This window comes from Aedes aegypti, chromosome 1, assembly GCF_002204515.2.
Source record: "Aedes aegypti strain LVP_AGWG chromosome 1, AaegL5.0 Primary Assembly, whole genome shotgun sequence".
Taxonomy (NCBI): domain Eukaryota; kingdom Metazoa; phylum Arthropoda; class Insecta; order Diptera; family Culicidae; genus Aedes; species Aedes aegypti.
The window spans coordinates 206,587,388-206,607,235 of record NC_035107.1 but is presented as its reverse complement, the minus strand read 5'-3'; the positions used below and the strand labels follow the sequence as shown (position 1 = coordinate 206,607,235).

Here is a 19,848-nt window from a genome sequence, read left to right as displayed (position 1 = left end):
TTCACAAATTTCATAACGCTTTAGGGGGTGGGTGGGTGTCCTAAAAATACAATAACTTTCTATTCTTACATAAACCAAATACATCGAATCAGTACGAAAAGCGTCACGAGGGGGTGGGTGGGTTTCCAAAATGGCCAATTTTTGCGTTATGAAATATATGAACAAGCCCCAACATGTATAATCTACCGAATCCACACTTTAAACTCGTCATTACCCTTTAATGTGGAAAAAATACCCATTATTTTCTGATTTATGGAAACGTCAAAATAGGCTGACCATAAGCCAACCAGATAAAAACGGGATAAATAAAAAACAAAAACGGGACAATTTTAAAAGACATAGATTATGCGATTGTGCTACTTTTCCCCGAATGGCCCGTTTCTCCGAAGCCATTTCCTTAAATGACCCGTTCCGTTGTAAAGCAATGCAGCTTGAAAAAGTGCAATAATAGTCTTTACCCGAGCAGGTGAAAAAGGCTAAGTAATAGCAATGTTTGATATGGACATACAAAAGTGATATTAACTTGAAAGATATGAGATAAAAGATCCGAAAATAATATCTAAAATTTACTCCTGGAATACTATTAGCATATCATATTTAGCTTTTATAAGATCTCACCAATATCAGCGAGCTATTCCTTAGATCTTCCAACATCAAATTTGGCTATGGTTCAGAAGCTTTTAGGCCGTTTTAAGCCATTATAGGCCGTTTAAAGCCACTTTGAGCCGTTTTAAGTCATTTTTGGCCGTTTTTTAGCCGTTCTAAGCCATTTTGAGCTATTTTTTAGCAGTTTTAAGCCGTTTTAAGCTATTATAGGCCGTTTTGATGCGTTTTAAGCAATTTTTAAGCAGTTTGGAGCCGTTTTAAGCCATTTCAAGCCGTTTTAAACCATTTTTGCCGTTTTAAGTCGTTTCAAGCCATTTTGAGCAATTTTAGGCCATTTAAAGCCATCTTAATCCATTTTAAGCCGTTTTAAGGTACCGTTTTAGGTTTAAGGTAACCTTGAATTTTCAAGTGCACAAGACTGGAGCATGTGACAACAGTTCGCGTTGAAAATCAATCAAATGGGTTACATGCATTACACTTTAAGCCGGTTTAAGCCATTTTGAGCCATATCAAGCTGTTTTCAGCTATGAGCCATTTTACGAGACGTTTCGGAACAGCTGATCGCCGCAACGGCGTCAATTGACAGGAGACCTGGGATTAAATCCAGCGTGATTTTCAATAACGCCTCATCTTACCAAACGAGGACATGGAGAAAATGACAAAAATGAGATCCAAAAATGTTCGTTACTGCAACATTACACCTAGTTATTGTATCAGCTACCTCTTTGTTACCCATATTGCACATAACAAAGCACTTTTGTGATCAGAAATATTTTAATAATTTTTCTCCATTTAAGTTTTCGCCTGGATGAAAAGCTACTCAAGAAATGCGCACAGTCATCAACCATCATCATCGCGAAAACTGACGCCGATGATTGAAAAATCCCAGGTCTCCTGTCATTTGACCAGGCTTCGTAAAATGGCTTATTTACTTTAAGCCGTTTTAAGCCATTTTAAGCCGTTTCCGTGTAGTCACTCAACAAAATCGTTACTGTCAACTGACATTACCAACACTGACAAATGACAAGTGACAGCGTCCTTCTTCGCGTGTTTGTGTGCGTGTTCATTTTCTTGCGTCGTCGTGTCTTGTTTTTTTGCTTCGCTCCAATCATCATCAGAGTCAGACAGTCAGAGCACAAGAAGGAGTGGAGTTTGTTGGGAGTTTTTCGCAGCCAGAGTCGTCGTCGTCGGAGTGAAAATTTTCAATTTGTGTAATTTCCTTTCCTCTCTGCTGGTGCACTCGATTTGGACCAATTTCGTCGTCAAGTGTTCGCGTGTGGTTCGATTAATTCTGTGGTAACAAATCAGGACACTAGGAAAGTTTTGGCTGGACCACAGGAAGAAAAACGAGCATAGAAAAGCCATCAGTGGAAGGAAAAGTGCAGCAGCCCTAAAGTGGGTGGATTGCGTGTCTGTCGTGTGCGAGGAAAGTTTCGCCAGGCCTGCTTTGTTGGTTGCCACAGAGGGGTGCAGCAAGAAGTGGTGCTGTGAGTGGAAGAAAGTAAAAAAAAAGTGCATAATAGAAAAGGCTGTAAGTAAAGTGCATCATCTCATCTTCGCTGTCAGTGACTTTCTGTGGGCTTTGTGCAATAATAAGCACAGGAAAAGAGGGGAAACCAAAATCGGTTCCAGTGATTAGCAAAAGTGCGCCGTGTGGGATTATTGCTGCGAGATAGTTGAAGCGAGTGTCCCCTTTGTTGGATTAGGAATCGGGAGAGGATTATTTAGGAAGGAATAGTTCATTAGAAGAGTGTCTGTATAAGGTGCTGGCCAAAGAATATTTGCCCACGGGAGACGTGTGGGAGTGCTTTGCTTTTATATTCGTTGTTCCATAATCCATCATTCTGCTGAGCTGTCTCTGTCCGGGTTTGTGTGTCGTAAAAAAAGAGTGTTGCAGTGTTGGCTCATTTTTCGCCATCGAAATATTTTGCTTTCTGTCGATATACAGTGACGAACAAAACTTTAAGACTGTCTCATTAAAGTTTTTCATATTTGCTGAATTTTTGTAGTTTTAGCATGTTAGTATTGTGAGTTTGCGCCACAAATACAAAGAGGTGTATAAGTGACATTTTGGTCGATTTTGAGTTAAGTATACTGAAAAAATATATAGTTTGTTTACAAGCTCTCCAACTGTATTTTTATGTGATTTTTCCGTCCAATGAAAAAAAAAAAAAAAGATATAATTCGTATACTGTGCCTTTATAAGGACTTTTCTTACTTCATCGATCCTCTCTTTCGCTAATGCTTAACAATCGCTCGCATGAACAATCCGCAATGTTTCTTGCTTACGATACAAGATTTGGTTATCCTTTATCGTTTAACACTCAAAATTTAAGTATTTTAATTGTTTAATATGTTCCGAACAGTAAATCAGTATTCTGTAACAATACAAAGAGAGCAATTATTATGAGCATTCGATCATTGCAAGAAAGCCCTTATGAGAAATCAATGTCGAATTGCTGAAAAGCATCTTGGTCAGGATTCTGGGAAAACCTTTCCAATAATTTAGTGATGAGTTTCTGAAATTGTTCCCCCAGGTACGACAAACTGTAGCGCATGATCCATTTTGATATCCAGCCCAGGACTCTGTGAGAATGATATTCAGGCTTTTATAAGAATCATATTCAGAGTACTGTCAGAATTTCACAAAGAATTTGGTACGAATTTAAGTAAGGTACGTGACAAACCTTCACTAGATTTTGCTAGATTCGTGCACAAAATTGTGCTCAAAATTTCGACGGAATCGCTTTTCAGATTCCGTACTGGAATCTGTGGGAATACTGCCAACGATTTCACAAAAATTCTTCTCAGTTTATGTGGAAACTCTGCGGAGATTTGATTAGAACTTTATCCCAGATTCAGCGATAATCTTGGCTAGAATTCTGTGCAATCTTTTCCTTCTTTTTCTTGGTATTACTTCCTCACTGGGACAGAGCCTGCTTCTCAGCTTAGTGTTCTTATGAGCACTTCCACAGTTATTAACTGAAAGCTTTCTTTGCCAAAGTTGTCAAGGAAGCCAAGGAAATTTCCACTACGAAAAGATCCTGGACCGACCGGGAATCGAACCCAGACACCTTCAGCATGGCTTTGCTTTGCAGCCGCGGACTTTAACCACTCGGCTATGGAAGGCCCCTCTGTGAAATCATGCTAAGATATTTGTGTTCGTTCTGTCTAATATTCTGTGAGAATGTTGCCTAATTATGTCGTAAAATAATTTAAAATATCTGTGATGATTCTTTTCAAATCTTTGTTACAGATTTTGCGTAAACCACTTCCTGAATTGTGGGAAATTTATGTCCCGCATTCTAGGAAAATCCAGGATAAGATTGAGTGAGATTGTGTTTGAGGAATCAAGGAATTCAGAATTTTGTCTCCCAAGTAGTGCACAAAAACATGGAGGAGGAATTAATCTTGAAATTATAGTAATATTAATTTGAGCATTGAAATTACTCAGTTTCTAGCTCAGTTTCTAGTTATGATAAACCTCGAGCAGATCATCGCAAGCTCGATTCACATAAGTTAAAGAAAATATAACCAAGCTGAAATATTAGCATAAAATTGAGTCATAATTTAAATAAGTTTGTCATGGTATATTTTGCATTCAAGTTGGCAGAGCAAACAACGGGTTAGATATAAGAAGAGTCTTCAAACTCATAGCGGGTCTTGCGTTGAGCAGCGCTTGTAGAATGTCTTATGAAAAATATTGTGCGGTCTTTGTAATCACTATTTTTTCATCGAATCAACAAATTCTAATCATCCAGGCACTATTCTGATACAGTCGACTTTCCATACATATACTTTGCAATGTTTAGTTTTTCGATAGTTCTTAAACTTCCACTCTGCCGATTAAGCCGTGAACCAGGAATCATAATTAATCAGTATTTATCGAGCACCGGACTCATGTTCCATAACCGATCGTTTTGAGAACATTGCGACCCATTGGGAGCCCGCACTATACAAATCTCATCCAGCACGTCGTTGGCGAGTAGTGTGTGGTCTTTCAATACATAATGAATAATGCGCTCTCGGCTAGGCATAGCATATACAATAGAATGCGTTGTGTTTGGATGGGTATCTAATTCTTCCGAAAGAGGTGCGCTTTGCGAAAGAGGACCACGAGATTCGAATTCAGGTTAACTTCTGCGTCCATGAGTTCTCTCGTGGTATAGGGGTAACGCGCCCTATCTAAGGACTCGTAAGTTCGATTCTCACCGAGAAGACGTGTAACTTTTTCAAATCAATATGTCCATTTAATCCAATTGCAAAGTATATGCAATGTTTAGTTTTTCGGTAGTTGATATAACGTAAATGTTTAAAGTTTTTTTCTGATATTTGCCTATATTGTGTCCACATCACTGGAACTGTTATTATTATTAATATTTATTTAGGACACTTTACCATACGTGTGGCATTCGTGTCGAAATAGTCGTATTCATTCTTCAATTACATAACATCGTTTAAAACTAGATTTGATTATAGATATTACAATCTTTGAGAAATTGCAAAATGTTTGCTTCTTTTTTTGCATCGTGCGCTAGTATTTCAGAAAGTGATCCGGTGATTTCGCATCTGACCCGTTGTTGAGAATATCCTCTGCAGTCGATCAGAATGTGTGGGATTGTTATTTGGGTTCCACAAAATCGACATATAGGTGGTAAGGTTTTGTCGATGAGATGTGAATGGGTGAGACGAGTGTGCCCTATGCGAAGTCTTGTCAGAGTACGTTGTTCGGAAGTATTGTTACGGTCTGGATATTTAACTGGAGAACACTTGATCAGTCGAAGTTGAGACTGGACTTGACTCCATTCAGATTCCCATGTGGACCAAACACTTCGCTTTAGAGCCATTTCTACGTCTTGAGAGGGTAGAGGAGTGTTCAGCTTGTGCTTGATTCGCGCTGATTTAGCTAGGCTGTCTGCTCGTTCGTTCCCTGTAATACCACAGTGACCTGGGATCCAACAGAAGGTGATGTTCCTGTCCTTAGATAGTCTTTCTACTGATTGAATCCATGGGTGTTTGGATCGCCCACCTCGTAGAGCATCTATGCAGCTGGCGGAGTCAGTGAAGATGATGGTGCTGTGATTTCCATTTACTTTGGACACAGCAGTAAGCAGAGCATGGGCCTCTGCTGAGAATATGCTGCATTCGTCTGGTAGGGAATAGTTTTCTTCTTCTTCATCCATGACAACCCCAACCCCAGTAAAGGAGCCATCTTTCGAGCCGTCAGTAAAAGATTTCACGTAGTGCCGGTAACGATTTGTTGTGAAGTCCTGGAACATTGGTATCACGATCCTACTATTCGTGCCAGCTTTAACGCTATTTCTAAAAAAGTTATCAATGCGTGGAGGAAGGGTGTACCATTCTCGGTCGGTGTTTCTGAGAGTAATGCAAATGTTCGGTAAGGAGTAGCCTGTTGTTTGCTGGAAGATGTCCTTTGCTCTTGATACCACTGGGTATTTGGAAGATAACAGATCTTTCTCCAGAAGTCGTACAGCTAATTTCGCTAGTCGTAGAGTTAGTGCAAGGCGGAAAGGTAGGCAGCCGGCTTCAGCCATAATAGATGTAGTGGGGCTAGATACAAATGCTCCAGAAGATAGGCGCACAACTTCGTTGTATGTTGGCCCTAGCATCTGCTCCATATCCTCGGTGTTAGTACTTGTTAGCCCTAGGCCGTAAAATAATTTTGAAAAGATCAGTGCTGAACCTGCGCTCAGTAGGGTTGATCTGTTACTTCTCTTCAACCGAGACCCTAGAATTCGGAGGATATTGATTCTACTGCTACAGCTTTTCTTGATAGTTGCTAGGTGCTGTTTGAAATTAAGTTTCGAGTCTACCATAATTCCCAGGATTTTAATTTTCCGCACTTGTGGGATGGGAATGCTGTTGATATTGATCGCTCGACCTCGTTTACGGTGGCGTTGACGACAACAGTGCATAAGCTTGGATTTAGCTGGAGCAATGGAGAAACCTACGCTGGCTGCCCATTCCGTTACGATTCCGACGGTTTTCCTCATGCTCTGGCGAACTAATCGACGGTTGTTTCCCTTCACTACGAGAAGAACATCATCAGCGTATAAAAGAATTTCAGCACTCGACGGAATTTTTTTGAAAATAGGCTGCATGGCTACCAAGAACAGCGTAACTGACAAAATAGATCCTTGTGGCACACCATTGTCCGCTTTTCTGAGGCTTGATGTAGATCCATTGGCGAACACCTGGAAACGTCTGTTTGCAAGGAAACTGGATAGCATGTTCATCATTCGACCAGAGATTTTCCATTCTTTCAGTGTGTGGAGGATGCCAGGTTTCCAGGTGGTGTCGTAGGCCTTGGATATGTCCAGAGTCACAATCTCAACATGCTCGTCGTTTTCAAAGCTGAGCAAAGATTCGAGTGCAGCCAAGTGGGAATCCACACCTTTTCCCGACCGGAAGGCGTGTTGACGTGGGTCCAGTCTTTGGTTTGTTTCGAGCTCAGTGATAAGCCGACGGTTGACCATTCTCTCGAAAACTTTACCCATACAGCTCAGAAGAGCTATTGGTCTATAGCCATCCGCTCTGCTACGGTCCGAATCAGGTTTGGGAATTGGCATTATTGTTCCTAGCTTCCACTGATCGGGGAATGTACCGTTGTCCCAGATACGATTAAAAAGCTCCAGCATTGCAATTTTCGATGATATTGGTAGCCGTTGCAGCATTGGGTATCCAATGTTGTCTGCGCCTATTGATGAACCTGCTTTGCGCTCTAAGGCCCATAAGAGTTCCTCCAAAGTAAAGTCTTGGTTGTATTTTTTATAGAGATGCGGTCGCTGAGTTTGCCTGAACGCATTCCAGTCAGATTTATGTTGCCGTCTAAACTTATCAGGGTAAGTAGCATTGGAGGATTTACTGTTGGTATTTGCTAAATAAATATATTTTGAGGTTAATACTACACTGAAGTCATGAAATAGGATTGATAGCGCTGAAATAAAAATGACTGAAGTTTTGATTAATTATCACAAAAAAAATCCTAATGATTTTGTATAAGAAAACATTTGAAACTTAGAAAAGTTTTGATGAACAACAAAGAAAACGAATAATTCGTATTAAAGATATCCCACCCTATTATCAAAATGTGTTTACTGCAGTTTACTGTTTACTGTTAGATGTTGAAGATATTTTATAAAAAAAAACAATGTATGGTATTGTAATCTATCTAGTTTTGGTAGAATACTATTTTTGCAAAAGTGGTCTTATGTTTTCGCCGCGAATTTTGTGTCATGTTAATTCTTTCTATTATTATTAGGTTCTGAAAATGCGTTATTTGTTAAAAAAATAGTAAAATAAAAATGTAGACGCAAAATCACAATGGAAATATGCTAAAATTGTAGTAATTCAGCAAATATAAAATAATTGAGTGAACTGGTCTTGAAGTTTTGTCCGTCACTGCATGGCCACCCTCCAACCACATCATCAGCTGGCGCAGTTTGGCAGAAATTGTGTGTAATCGAAAAACAACAAACGCAATCGAATTCATCATCAGCAGTTGTTAGCGGCAATAAGCGAAGAAATAAACCTGCAGCAACCAGCAACCTACAAGTTGTAGAAACGTGCGAAGAAGACATCTACCTATACAAATAGCAGGAGAAGAGCCCAAAGTTTCTCTTCATTAAAAAATTCACCTCTTCTCTGCTTTGGCTTTGGTTGCCGTCTGTGCCAGCGATCGGTCGATGGCATTGCTTCTGCGGCTTGGATGTGCTCATCGCCGAAATATGACGTATGCGGCAGCATTTTGAACCAGGTAGGTAGGTTTGGGCTATCGGGGGCTTATTGCGTTATTCAATACAAAACTTATTGTCACAGGCCATCGAAATTGCAGAAAACACTATGTTATCTAATGTATACGCCGCTCACATGAATCGTGCATATATGTATCACCACCGTTGATATGGGCAGATGTTGACAACCTGAATTCCAGAGCAATTTGGATTTACCTATGTATTTATTGCAAGTGATTTCGATCGCTATAAGATAGGAAAAATGCAACCCTATACATGGTCGAAATGTGAAATGAAAAATTCGATGGTTTTGAAGGTTAGCACTTAATTGTGTCGATAAATTTACAGAGATGACTCTGCATTTCTGCTATAAGTAATCTATTGTTTGAAATCTTTCTGAGTTTAGTCAACCAAGGAAATCCCAGGAGGTATCTCATGAGAAATTCTTTGAGATGTTGAAATGTAAAACATGGAAGATCCTAGGGACTGATAGAACCTTTAAAGGAATTCCTTATTTAATATTTAAGGTAATTAACGTAGTTATTTTTAGAAAAAAATCTAGGTTGAAGTCTTGTTTGTATCTAAAACTAAATTTATTGAAGTATTCCTCTGTGAAAGTCCGTGAAAAATCTTTTTGACAGTAACGACAAAATCCAATAGAAATGTCAAATTCATAGTAACGGTATGTCCAATTTACTTTGGACTGCATATTCTTAGAAAAATGTTAGGTCAGATTATATTAGGAATCAAACTTTTAGCTCCTTGTTCCTGTTAGAATTTTTCTTGCTCTCTTTAGGATTATTTGAGATGTATATTTAAAGCTATTTAAAAAAATTGTAGATACCCTATTTAAAAGAAATGTCAGATCAGGTTAGATTATGTATTAAACTTTTATCTCCTTGTTCCTGTTAGGTTTCTTCTTCTTCTCTTTAAGATTCTTTGAGATGTTGTGATGTGAAACTTTGAAAAAGTCGATGGCAGAATCACTGGATAATTTCCAAGCAGGCTTGATAGAAACTCCTCTGCGAGGCAAAGAGGAGGCGATTTTGCCGTTTTTCTGAGGAGAAAAAAAATAAACTCAAAATTTTCAACACAGATCCTCAAGCGATTCTAGTGAGAGTGCAGAAAAATGCGAGGATTTTTTCAGACACTCTCTCTCTCTCGTTGCGATGCTCACCATCACTCACACTTCAAACGAACTCTCGAGTCTGCCGCCCGAACAGTCAGTCCTCGGGGAGTTGTGAGAGCACCCTTTTTTGATGGAATTTAACTCGGTTTTTTTTTTGTGCTGCATCTTCCTCGCTCATTTTTCGTTGCCTCGCTGCTTAGCATTTTTTGGCTCCCTCGCAAAGAGGCACTGGCAGCACGCTGCTCTAGAGTATGTCACCGAACTCTGATGGTGTTGAGGAGAATTATCAAGCCTGTTTCCAAGAGGTCTTGGGACTGATAGAATATTTGCAAGAATTTCTGATCGAATCTTTGAGGTAATTTCTGTAGTTATTTTTATGAAATAAGCTAGGTTGAATTCTTTGAAGCATCTAAAACTAAATTTATTGAAGTATTCCTAAGGAAGTCCATAAAACAAGAAAAATGACTAGTCACTAAGTAGAAATATGTGGCGATAATCTTATTTAAATATGGTTTTTACATTGCCAATAGTATAAAAAATCTAATTCGAACTTTGCGAAATTTACAAGTAGAAAGAAGGTGTTGTGAAGCATTGCATTTGCCACCGAAAAGTGAATCTTGTAGGCGACTGTAATATATGTTGAATCCTAAGGTAACTTCACTCTTAATTAATCACTATATTAAGGACTATGCAAAGTAATACGCTGGAATCGAATATTCGAAAACTTGTTGAACAGACAAGGAAAGTGACTAATTTCTTCAAAATAAGTAATATCGATTAAATTGTGCGTGAAAAAAACAGATACCAACAATAAGAGCATCAGTTGCTTAATACTGAAATTTCCCTTTAAGAAAGTTATCAAAACATTGTTTTTTCGATTTTGAAATATTTAATTTTGTTGCGCATATAGTTTTTACTCCATTTTTTTTTTACCGGAATATCGGTCTGTTTTTGCTCAAAGTAAGAAGGAGTAAGGAGAAAAAAGCAATGAAAGCTAGATGGTTAGGTACAGTAAGGGAACGACGAGAGAAATTTAATTAGATGTTGAAGAGGGCATTCCATATGAAACAGTATTACTTGAAACGTCCTTCTTGTTGGCTAACGTTCCCTATGGGAACGGCTCCGCGTGTTGTTCGAATAACACTGCCAAAAAATAAAATATAATTATCACGGTTAATACCTTTGCTGCCGTTCTACGCATATTTGCCCCGCCATTCATAAGGTTCAAATAGAACATGAACAAGTAGGTATAGATGGGCAGTTTGTATGTAATATAGTTTCTACTTTAAAAAAATATCTGTAAACATCAATTATTCAGCTACGTTACTTTTGGAAACTCAAGCTGATTAATGCTTATTATTCAAAAAGGTACAAACACAGAATGCATCACACTAACATTTTGTTTTTGACAGTCGTCAAATTGTGCCTTAAATGATTTTAAAATGAGCATGCTCAAAGGCAGCGTTGACAACCTTCCAGATTTGCCTGGAATGTTCTATATTTTTAAGTCGCCTTTCTACAAAAATCTGAAAGATACTAATAAAAATTTGCAGTGTTCCGACAAAATTTACAGGCTTAGACAAAAAAAACAACCTGACATCTCTGCTCAGATGTATTAAGAAAGAGAGATATGGTATCAATAATTTTTCAAATGCAAAAGAGTTTATTCTTTCATTGAAATGATTGTCTACTACAAATTTTATGAGTTGTTGTTTTCAATTTATCACATACTAGAACATTCGCCCCACCCCCTTCAAATTTTCACCGCCCCCTTGAAAATCACCCCCAGGCGGGTGAACTCGCCCACTTTGGGAATCTTTACTCTAAAGCTTCTTTTGATGAAAGCTTTTGTTTTATTTCGTGTGATGGTTTACAGTTGCCGCCTCCATTCATATTTCAATAATTATTTATGAAATTGCATTTACAAAACTTTCCTAAACTTTTTCGAAGTTTTTCAGAGATCCTCGAATGAGTTCATTAGGCATTGGTACGGAATTTTTATTAGAGGTTACTATAGAATTTGTTTAGGCGTTCCTCCACGGATTTTTTTCAGGGATTTCTTCAACAATGTCTTAAAAATGGGCCCTTCCAATACCCTGCAAAAAAAATCGGAATAAATCAATTGAGAACTTCATTGGGAAATTTCTCAAAGATTTTTTCAGGACTTTCCAAAGAAACCATAAAAGGAATCTCTAGAATAATTTTTAAAGATATTTTTAGAAAAATCATTGGATGAAATCATTATGCTACGTTCAGACTAGAGCTAATTTTACGTAATATAGGCTAACTTGATATCAAATGTCATACTTATTATTTCCAGTGAAAACTAGATGTATGATATCTGATATCAAGAGAACCTATATTGCGTAATATAAGCTCTAGTCTGAACGTAGTATTAGACATCACTGGAAGCATCTGTGAAGTGCTTGAGTCCTTGAAAATGTCCTAAATTGAAATCTTGGACGAAATCCTAGCAAAATCGAGTAAAGAATCATTGGATGAACTCCGGGATTTTTTTGAGAGATTTATGATGAATTTCCAAAGAATTTCATGGGGGAGTCTCTTGCGTAATTTCTGGGGTTATTCTTAAAAAATCCGGTTGAATTCTAGAAGGTGTCTTGAACTAATTTCATGGAAAAATTTCTTAAAAAGGCCGTCAATGTATCCATAAATGAATTCTTCGGGAAAATATTGTTAGTTTTTGACGAAATTGTTGAAGTAATAGTAATTCCCAAAATAATTAATAGTGCACAATCCAATATTTGTTTGATATGAGTCACAAAAATCGGGCTTTTTTCCTAAAATCTCAACGGGACAGGTCATCTCTCGCTGAACATTCCTTAACGACCTAAGTAACAAAGAGAGATTCTCTTCCATCTCGTGTACATATACATCTGTAAATGTGGTTTAGATATCGATGAAAGAGAACGTAAAGAAACGTTCAGCGAAAATTTTTATTATCCCCCTATACAAAAGTTTGTTTATACCATCCCTAGCAACCATCAGGAGATTAAGACCTTAAGCATGTTGCCCTAAGAATAAAACATATTTTGGGAATAACATTTGTGTTTACAACAATAAGAATTTATCATGTTTTATACTAAATTCAAATAATTGATGGATTAAACTTAAGCGTGTACTTCCAATAATCGCGTTTCTTTGTTGACGTCCAGTCTAGAGCTGAATCAGAATGTGAAGTATATTCAGACAAGCCATTCAAGGCTACCTAAAACCGAAGACGACTAATAACTTTATTATTTGTCGTTTTCGCTCAAAGATAGATGTTTATTTTTTTGGACAAATTAATTCAAATTATACGCGTTGCATTCTGTTTGTTGATTGGGTAAATATATTATTGTTAACGCACCGGTGATTGTCAGCGTCCAGTCAGTCGTAACTAACACACGGCCCGTTTGTGTAATTACTGCCGGTGTATGATCAGTGATTCACGATAGGATGACCAAAATTAATTAGATTTGTAAATATGATTTTGAATGTTGTAAGGCATTCTTATTTGTTTGTAAACCTTTCATCTATTGTGCAAAATATTTCACCATATTTGTACGTATTTTGATATAAAACTGTATTTTTACTATTGGTTCGCCCTAATAGTCACATTTGACTGGTCAGGTTGGCAGACGCGTGGGAGGCAGAGATGAAAATGCTGAATGAATGATACAGCTGATGGTGGTAAAGGTCGATCTTGTTCACTGGTTTTCGCCAACTAGACAAGAGCTTTGCTACATACAGCTTCGTCAATATTCGTACCGTAAACTGGGGGGAAGTTGATCACTTTTGAGCGATTCTGTGCTATAATTCCTAGCGGGATGCATGTATTATCATCTAAATATTTTTAAAACCTGTACTGGTTGAATGTTTAACGAATTATACAAACGAAATTTTGACGAATTATTATCATAATAACGAAAACATTTTTTAGATATCAAAAAGTGGTGTTTTTGATTCCGGGGTGAAGTTGATCAATTACTGCGATAGGTTTCCTAAAATAAAGAAATATGCTATTCACTAAATTTGGGGTCTCTGAATCTGAATCAAGACTCAAAAATCCTACAACTTATTGATAAATCGGTTATTTTTTTAATTGAAAGTTGTGGATTACAGATTACACCACATTAAACGCCTAAAGGTAGGCAATTTTCTTTGAAATTAGCAACCCTCTTGCAAAAAGATCATTTTTTCTCTAAAAAATAAATTTGTATCCTCAATACAAATTCAAAACTGGGTACACAGAACATATCTGAAATGTATGAAACAGTTTATTGAAATTGTAGCTTTGTATAGTCGTGGAAATAGTCGATTGTTTGGAGAAGAACCCTTCAACAGTTCATCAAACATTTCTTAAAAAATATGTTTTTCCATGAAATAATTACCCTGAATGCCACAACTCAGAAATTGTGATAATTGAAATCGGGTCATAGATCTTATAACAGTTTATACATGTGGGTACAGGAATGATCAACTTCTCCCCGCTGATCAACTACACCCCGAATTACGGTATCTACGTTGCTTTACTCCAGTAATAGTTGTTCTACCGTAAGCACAATACTACACGGACACGGCCGTGTATGACAACCATTTGGGTAATTGTTATTGGTATAAGTCAGTTCTACTCAGCCTTTCGCGCTGTGCGTGGTTGATGCGAGTTGGACAGCGAGAAAAACGAATGCCATGGGCTTTGTTTGAAAATGATGTCACATTTGTGCTAGATCCCGTTTGTATGGGAGGAAATTCGCGGATGGATATGGTTGTTGTGCAAACAAGTGCGAAGACCAGCTGGCAATTTCGCAGATAATGGAAATGTGTTGTAGCCGGAATTCTAGCGAGCGCTACGTCAATAAGCATTTAAGATATGGGGTCGTCATCAAACTTTTGTGCTAAAATTTTTAATAATCCTCATATTTTAATCACAGACAAACACACGTACTACTCGAATTATTTTCATCGCATAGCGAAACAGCGGATTAGGTGAAAATGTAAATGAAATTGGTCAATCGAAATGCTTTTTTTAATTAGTTTTCGACCCACCAATTGTTATTTTAAAAGTTGAATTTTTCAAATAAAAAAATGTTTCATTTTTATTTTGGATTACCATTGATTCTACCGTTTGTCTCAGATCTTACAGTACACTTTCTTCCAGTTGGAAACCAGTTTACGTTGTCAAACAATCGCATGCCATGGCAAAACTCGAAATTTTAACAGTAACTCAAACAAGACATAGCCTGATTCTTGGCTCGATTAAGCGTTTATGATGCGCGTTGCCTCCTTGAAAATAAGATGTAGGTATTGTGCGCATCGTTCCTTCGAGCTGTGCGTTCACGAAAACAGTATTTCTCAGTGCTACATCTACAGTACATTTCAGTGCTAAAATTAAAAACGGTACTTTTCAGTGCTACTAAAACAGTACTTTACAATACTATTTGTTTCTATTTTGCCTTCGATTTTTCATTGGACCCGTTAGCGAAAGCTAGCGATGATAATCCTTCTTGGACACCGTCTCGGGAAAAAACCCCTCGAAGGTCACGTCTTCTTTTGTTTATTCACTAAACATAGTTGCAACTACAGATAAAAAGGAAGGGTGAATCTATGAATTTACAACTTCCTTCCAAAAAAAGTGGGGTTTGAAACTGTCACTAAACGTGGCAAGAATGGAAGAGAGTACGTTTCTCCGGAATGCGAACTTTCTTCCAAAGGTGAAATGGATAATGTTGATAATTGCATCGAAATGAGCTATATGACGAATTTTCCGAACACCAAATCGAAGCAGTCTCTAGCACAGGCTCTTTGTTTCAAGTGAGGAAGCAAAGAATTCCGAATTTGGGGGATTTAGGCAGAAGATCTTGAACTCTATTAGGGGAATCAAGGTTTCCTTCCAAATCTCAAAGAAAGGAGACTGTCGCGTTTCGCCGAAAACTCTTGAAAGGTCTTTCAAGTGACTATTAGTCACCTGAAGAGATCAAAAATGGAATAACTGATTTACTTGGATTTTCCTTAGTCCAAGTAATCATTATGAAAAAGAGAACCCAATCTGGCATTGTTCGGAATGTGCTTTCTGAAGAATATTATTTAGTTAATATTAAAGCTTCAGAAAAAGCAAGATTTATGTTCGATGTCCGTTTGACATGGGAACATTTCCAGAAACCTGGAGGAAATTACCAGAACCCCACTCAGTGCCGTCGGTGCCAACAGTGGGGTCATGGAACAAAACATTGCCGCTTGGATGCTAAATGCATGATTTGCGGAGGTTCTACTCACGCTAAGGACGTCTGTCCAGTGAAGGATGATACAGATAAGTTTGAATGCGCAAATTGCAAGGGCCCTCAGAGGTAAAATTTTTGAACTTACTCTTCGCGTAGGCGAGCCTCAATTTGTTTTAAATCAGATAGAAAAAAATCTTGGCGCACACAGGTTCTTCTGCTCCGTCTCTTCGTCTACCGAAAATTCTAACGGAAAAGCATCAGATAATGTACCCACTTCAAATGACATGTCTCCCACTGATTTTATTTTTCTAATTGAACTATGACTGAAGCAGTCCGAGTTGGTGTAAAATTTACTAATCAAATTATTATTGGATTACCATTTTCTATTGGATCCAATAAATAATAATTTAAATATTTTGAATTACAATGCTCGTTCCTTGTATGGTAAATAGAACGAGCTGTTTAATTTTCTTACAGCTAATAACGTACCGTAAAATGGGGTGTTAAGGACTCGTGGGGTTTTAAGGGATTGAACTTCTCAGTCAAGTTTGACAAATCACAGAAACGTGGAAAATCGATGTATAAATCATCTGAAATGCTCAATTTGTTCGGAGGATTGAGAGCTGCATTATGCAATAGGAGCTATCTAATAATATGAAGTATTGTGGTTGCTAGATATTGAAAACTTTTCAAAACATTTTTGTTCGAATTTTATGGGCTAAATACATTCATCTACAAAACCATGAAATATATTTGAGAAAAATTCGCGAGTAACGTAGAAGAAAAGTAAATTTAATTGAAATCATAGTGCAGACAAAAACTTTTTAAAATTATATCTGGGGTTCGATTTTGAGAAACTTTTATGAAAAAAGGCTCGTTTTGAAAATAAGTGGGTGTTAAGATATTATCTGTTCTAACTTTTCTAAGTTACTAGTTGTTTTATGCCGTTATGTATTTCAATATAGCTTTGGGTTGTTCCGTGAAGTTAACCTGCATGGAAAGTTAAGGGATCTATTTCGTAAGTCACTGAATATCACCAGAAAAGACTTATCTCAAAATTTGGTAAAATTGTTAGTAAAATGTAGATTAAAACTGAATTGGGGATACGACTGTGATGGTTATGTTCTAGGTTATGGCTTTCACTCTATTATGCTCAAAAACGGATTTAAAGTGTTCATTTCCGAAACGTCTGATGAAAACTTAAAATCCGTTTTGAGCATAATAGACTGAAGGCCATAACCTAAAAGATAAAAACTGATTAATCTAAATATGGGGTTTTCATGATAGTATTTTCAAAAGTTGTTCCATTTCATTGGTGAAAAGTTTGAAAATAGAAATGGTTATCTAATATGAGATGGTTTTGGAGCTATTGATTTTTTTTTAAAACTACCTACGTCCTAGATAAACAATAATAATATAAGGTTATTCCGATCTCTTTTTGGAAAACTTTTGCTCGTGGTCATGTGTTAAGTGTTGTCGAGCATTCAGTACATTGTAGTATAGTGTGTGCGATTTCCGCTTTATATTGGAAACTTTTCGTTAAGATTTTTTTTATTATGCCATTGGGTGTTACATACAAATCCGTTATTTGTGGTGGTGCTTTATTGAAAAGGCAAATTGGACACTTACTCTATTCAAACTGAAAGCTTGTTGAAATTATTCTTCTTTTGACGAGTCATGACAAGGTTGTTCTGCACTATTCTAGGATACGAATACTGCATATAAGTATACAAATCCTTTCAAGACAATTGTGCGATGCACTTATAGCTTGGTTGAAAAAAGAATCAATATGTGTGAGAGATTTAGTAGGTAAATTAAAACGGTTAACGTTTGCAGGAGTTCCAATTTGAATTATATTGAAGTACCGCCGTGCGGGGTGACATTGGGCCTAGGGGGTGACTTTGACCGCCCTTTTCGATGCATCTCATGGCTAGTGCGGGTGTCAAAAAACTAATCCATGACGATCCAGTGGCTAATTATAACGTATTCTTGAAGCTTGCCACATTGTTTTCATTATTCCGCTTTTAGTTTGCTGTAAAAATCTTGGCCCAAAGTCACCCTTATGGCCCAATGTCACCCCGCACGACGCTAATATCATCTTTAGATTGAACACATCATCGATATTGACCAAAATATTTTTTTTTTTGCTGTTGGCAAAATATAGTTTTACTTACGAAGCTCAAATTTCTTAACACCCCATTTTGCATTTTCGTCAAAAATCACCCATTTTTATGAACATCTCAGAAATCTGCCATAGGATCATTTTCATTGTAATTGGCTTTTGATATACACGTCGGGAGAATGGTAGGACTGTATTTTGTTCAATTATTAGCATACTAGAAGTTGCTCAAAATTTAGGTAGAATTTTTTTTTCATCCCTTAACACCCCATTTTACGGTACATATAGCGGTTATTACTGAAACCTATTTGAAACCTGGATCTAAATTTAAAAAAAAAAAACTATTTTGTTGATCGTAATGATCGACTTGATGGGGCATGTGGGGGAGTTTCAATCATCATTCATAGGCGTATAAAACATCAACTGTTTTCGTTATTTAAAACTAAAGTTTTTAAAACTTCAGATATCTCTGTTGAAACACAGCTTGGTAAATATACTTTCAAAGCTGCCTATTTGCCTTTTCAATGCTCTGGGCAGCATGTCAAATTGCTCCAAACTGACTTGCAGAAAATGTTTTGTCATTGGTAACTTGAATGCCAAACATCGGTCATGGAATAATTCACAAAGTAATTCCATCGGCAGAATTTTATTTGATGAGTGCGCTTCAGGATATTTCTCAATCCAATACCCTGATAGCCCTTCTAGAAACCCATCTACGATTGATTTGGTCTTAATCGACTCTAGTCATCTTTGTAGCCAATTAGTTACTCATGCTGATTTTGATTCTGATCATGTCCCTGTTACATTTCAAATATCGCATGAAGCGATTCTCAATCCTATCATCTTCACTTTCAATTATTTTCGAGCCGACTGAAATATATATGAGACATATATTGACTCTAATCTTCATGTTAACATTTCGTCACAAACAAAACTTGATATTGACAATGCTCTTGAAACTTTTGTTTCGGATCGGTAGGAGAAACACGCTCTTTTAGCAGCAATAGGGTCCTAAAATGTTTAATGAAATCTTGTTTTTATTTAATAACACGAAAGAGCATGTTACTGCAGCTACTATAGCAATTTTTCCCACTCAAATAACGGCTATATCATATTTCAACTTTAATTTAAAAATTTTATCCATAAATGAACCTTGACACTTGAGATCATGTTTGACGTTAGCTTAGTCGCCAAAAACACCACAGGGCTTTTAGTTTTAACACTGGGGTTGTTCCTATCTGACATTTCGGAAGGGACACGGAAAACAAAATACACCCGAAATTTGAGTTTAAGCCAAGGGGTGTCTATTGAAAACATAAAAAAATGTTTTTTGGGCTTAGACAAACGAAAAACATTATAAAATTGAGTAAACAAGTGTTTTTGTCCTAAACTTAAGCGTTTGGCACTAATATTGGGACAGGGCTTTAGGACCCTATTGTAGCTTTAAAGCTGTAATTATTAAGGATTTTCGTTTCAATTGATCAGTTTTACATTTCAAGACTTACATTTTCGTGCTTATCTCAACGCTACCGAAACTATTTTCTTGATACACACTACTGTATGCCACTTATTTAATTCCTAGGTACAACAAGTTCATTAATTTTATTATTCATTTAGGTTTAGGTTATATTGCAAGTCTTACTTTTAAGCAAATTGTTACTCAACGCCGTATTCTTCCGTACTGTAAACTTTCGTTCTAGGAACTATAACAAATTTAGAATAATCAAATTTTTAACAAACATTTTTGAATATTAAATTTACCTAAACTTCAAGCAAATTGCAGATTTAAGAATCTATTATAGTTTTTACTTCAACTGCCAACGCTAGTCCAATCAAACTTTCTGTGATCAATTTCTATTCTGCCATCTCATCATACGTTGACGTTTCTCCATTCTACGTCAAACGATCTGCTGTGGGTGATACGGAACTCACAATGACGTTACTGAGTTTGATTGCCCTGTGGTTCTTCCACAACTTTAACAAATTCCATTGTTGAAGCCAGGAGCATTGCAATTCTAAAAA

At 37.0% G+C, this 19,848-nt stretch overlaps 1 protein-coding gene across 10 annotated transcripts in view; it reads left to right on the top strand.

The window, feature by feature from the left end:
• Positions 1 to 1,713: 1,713 nt before the first annotated feature.
• Positions 1,714 to 19,848, top strand: part of LOC5577980 (ecotropic viral integration site 5 ortholog) — a 117,688-nt gene continuing 99,553 nt past the window's right edge. For 2 of the 10 annotated variants that reach the window (XR_002503226.1, XR_002503225.1), the window contains exons 1-2: positions 1,715 to 2,137; positions 8,060 to 8,383. The gene's annotated coding sequence lies outside the window, so the exon portion shown is untranslated. Of the gene's footprint in view, positions 2,473 to 8,016; positions 8,384 to 19,848 lie in introns of all 10 variants that reach the window. The other 8 variants (XM_001656666.2, XM_021857332.1, XM_021857338.1 and 5 more) reach the window with 7 other exon arrangements.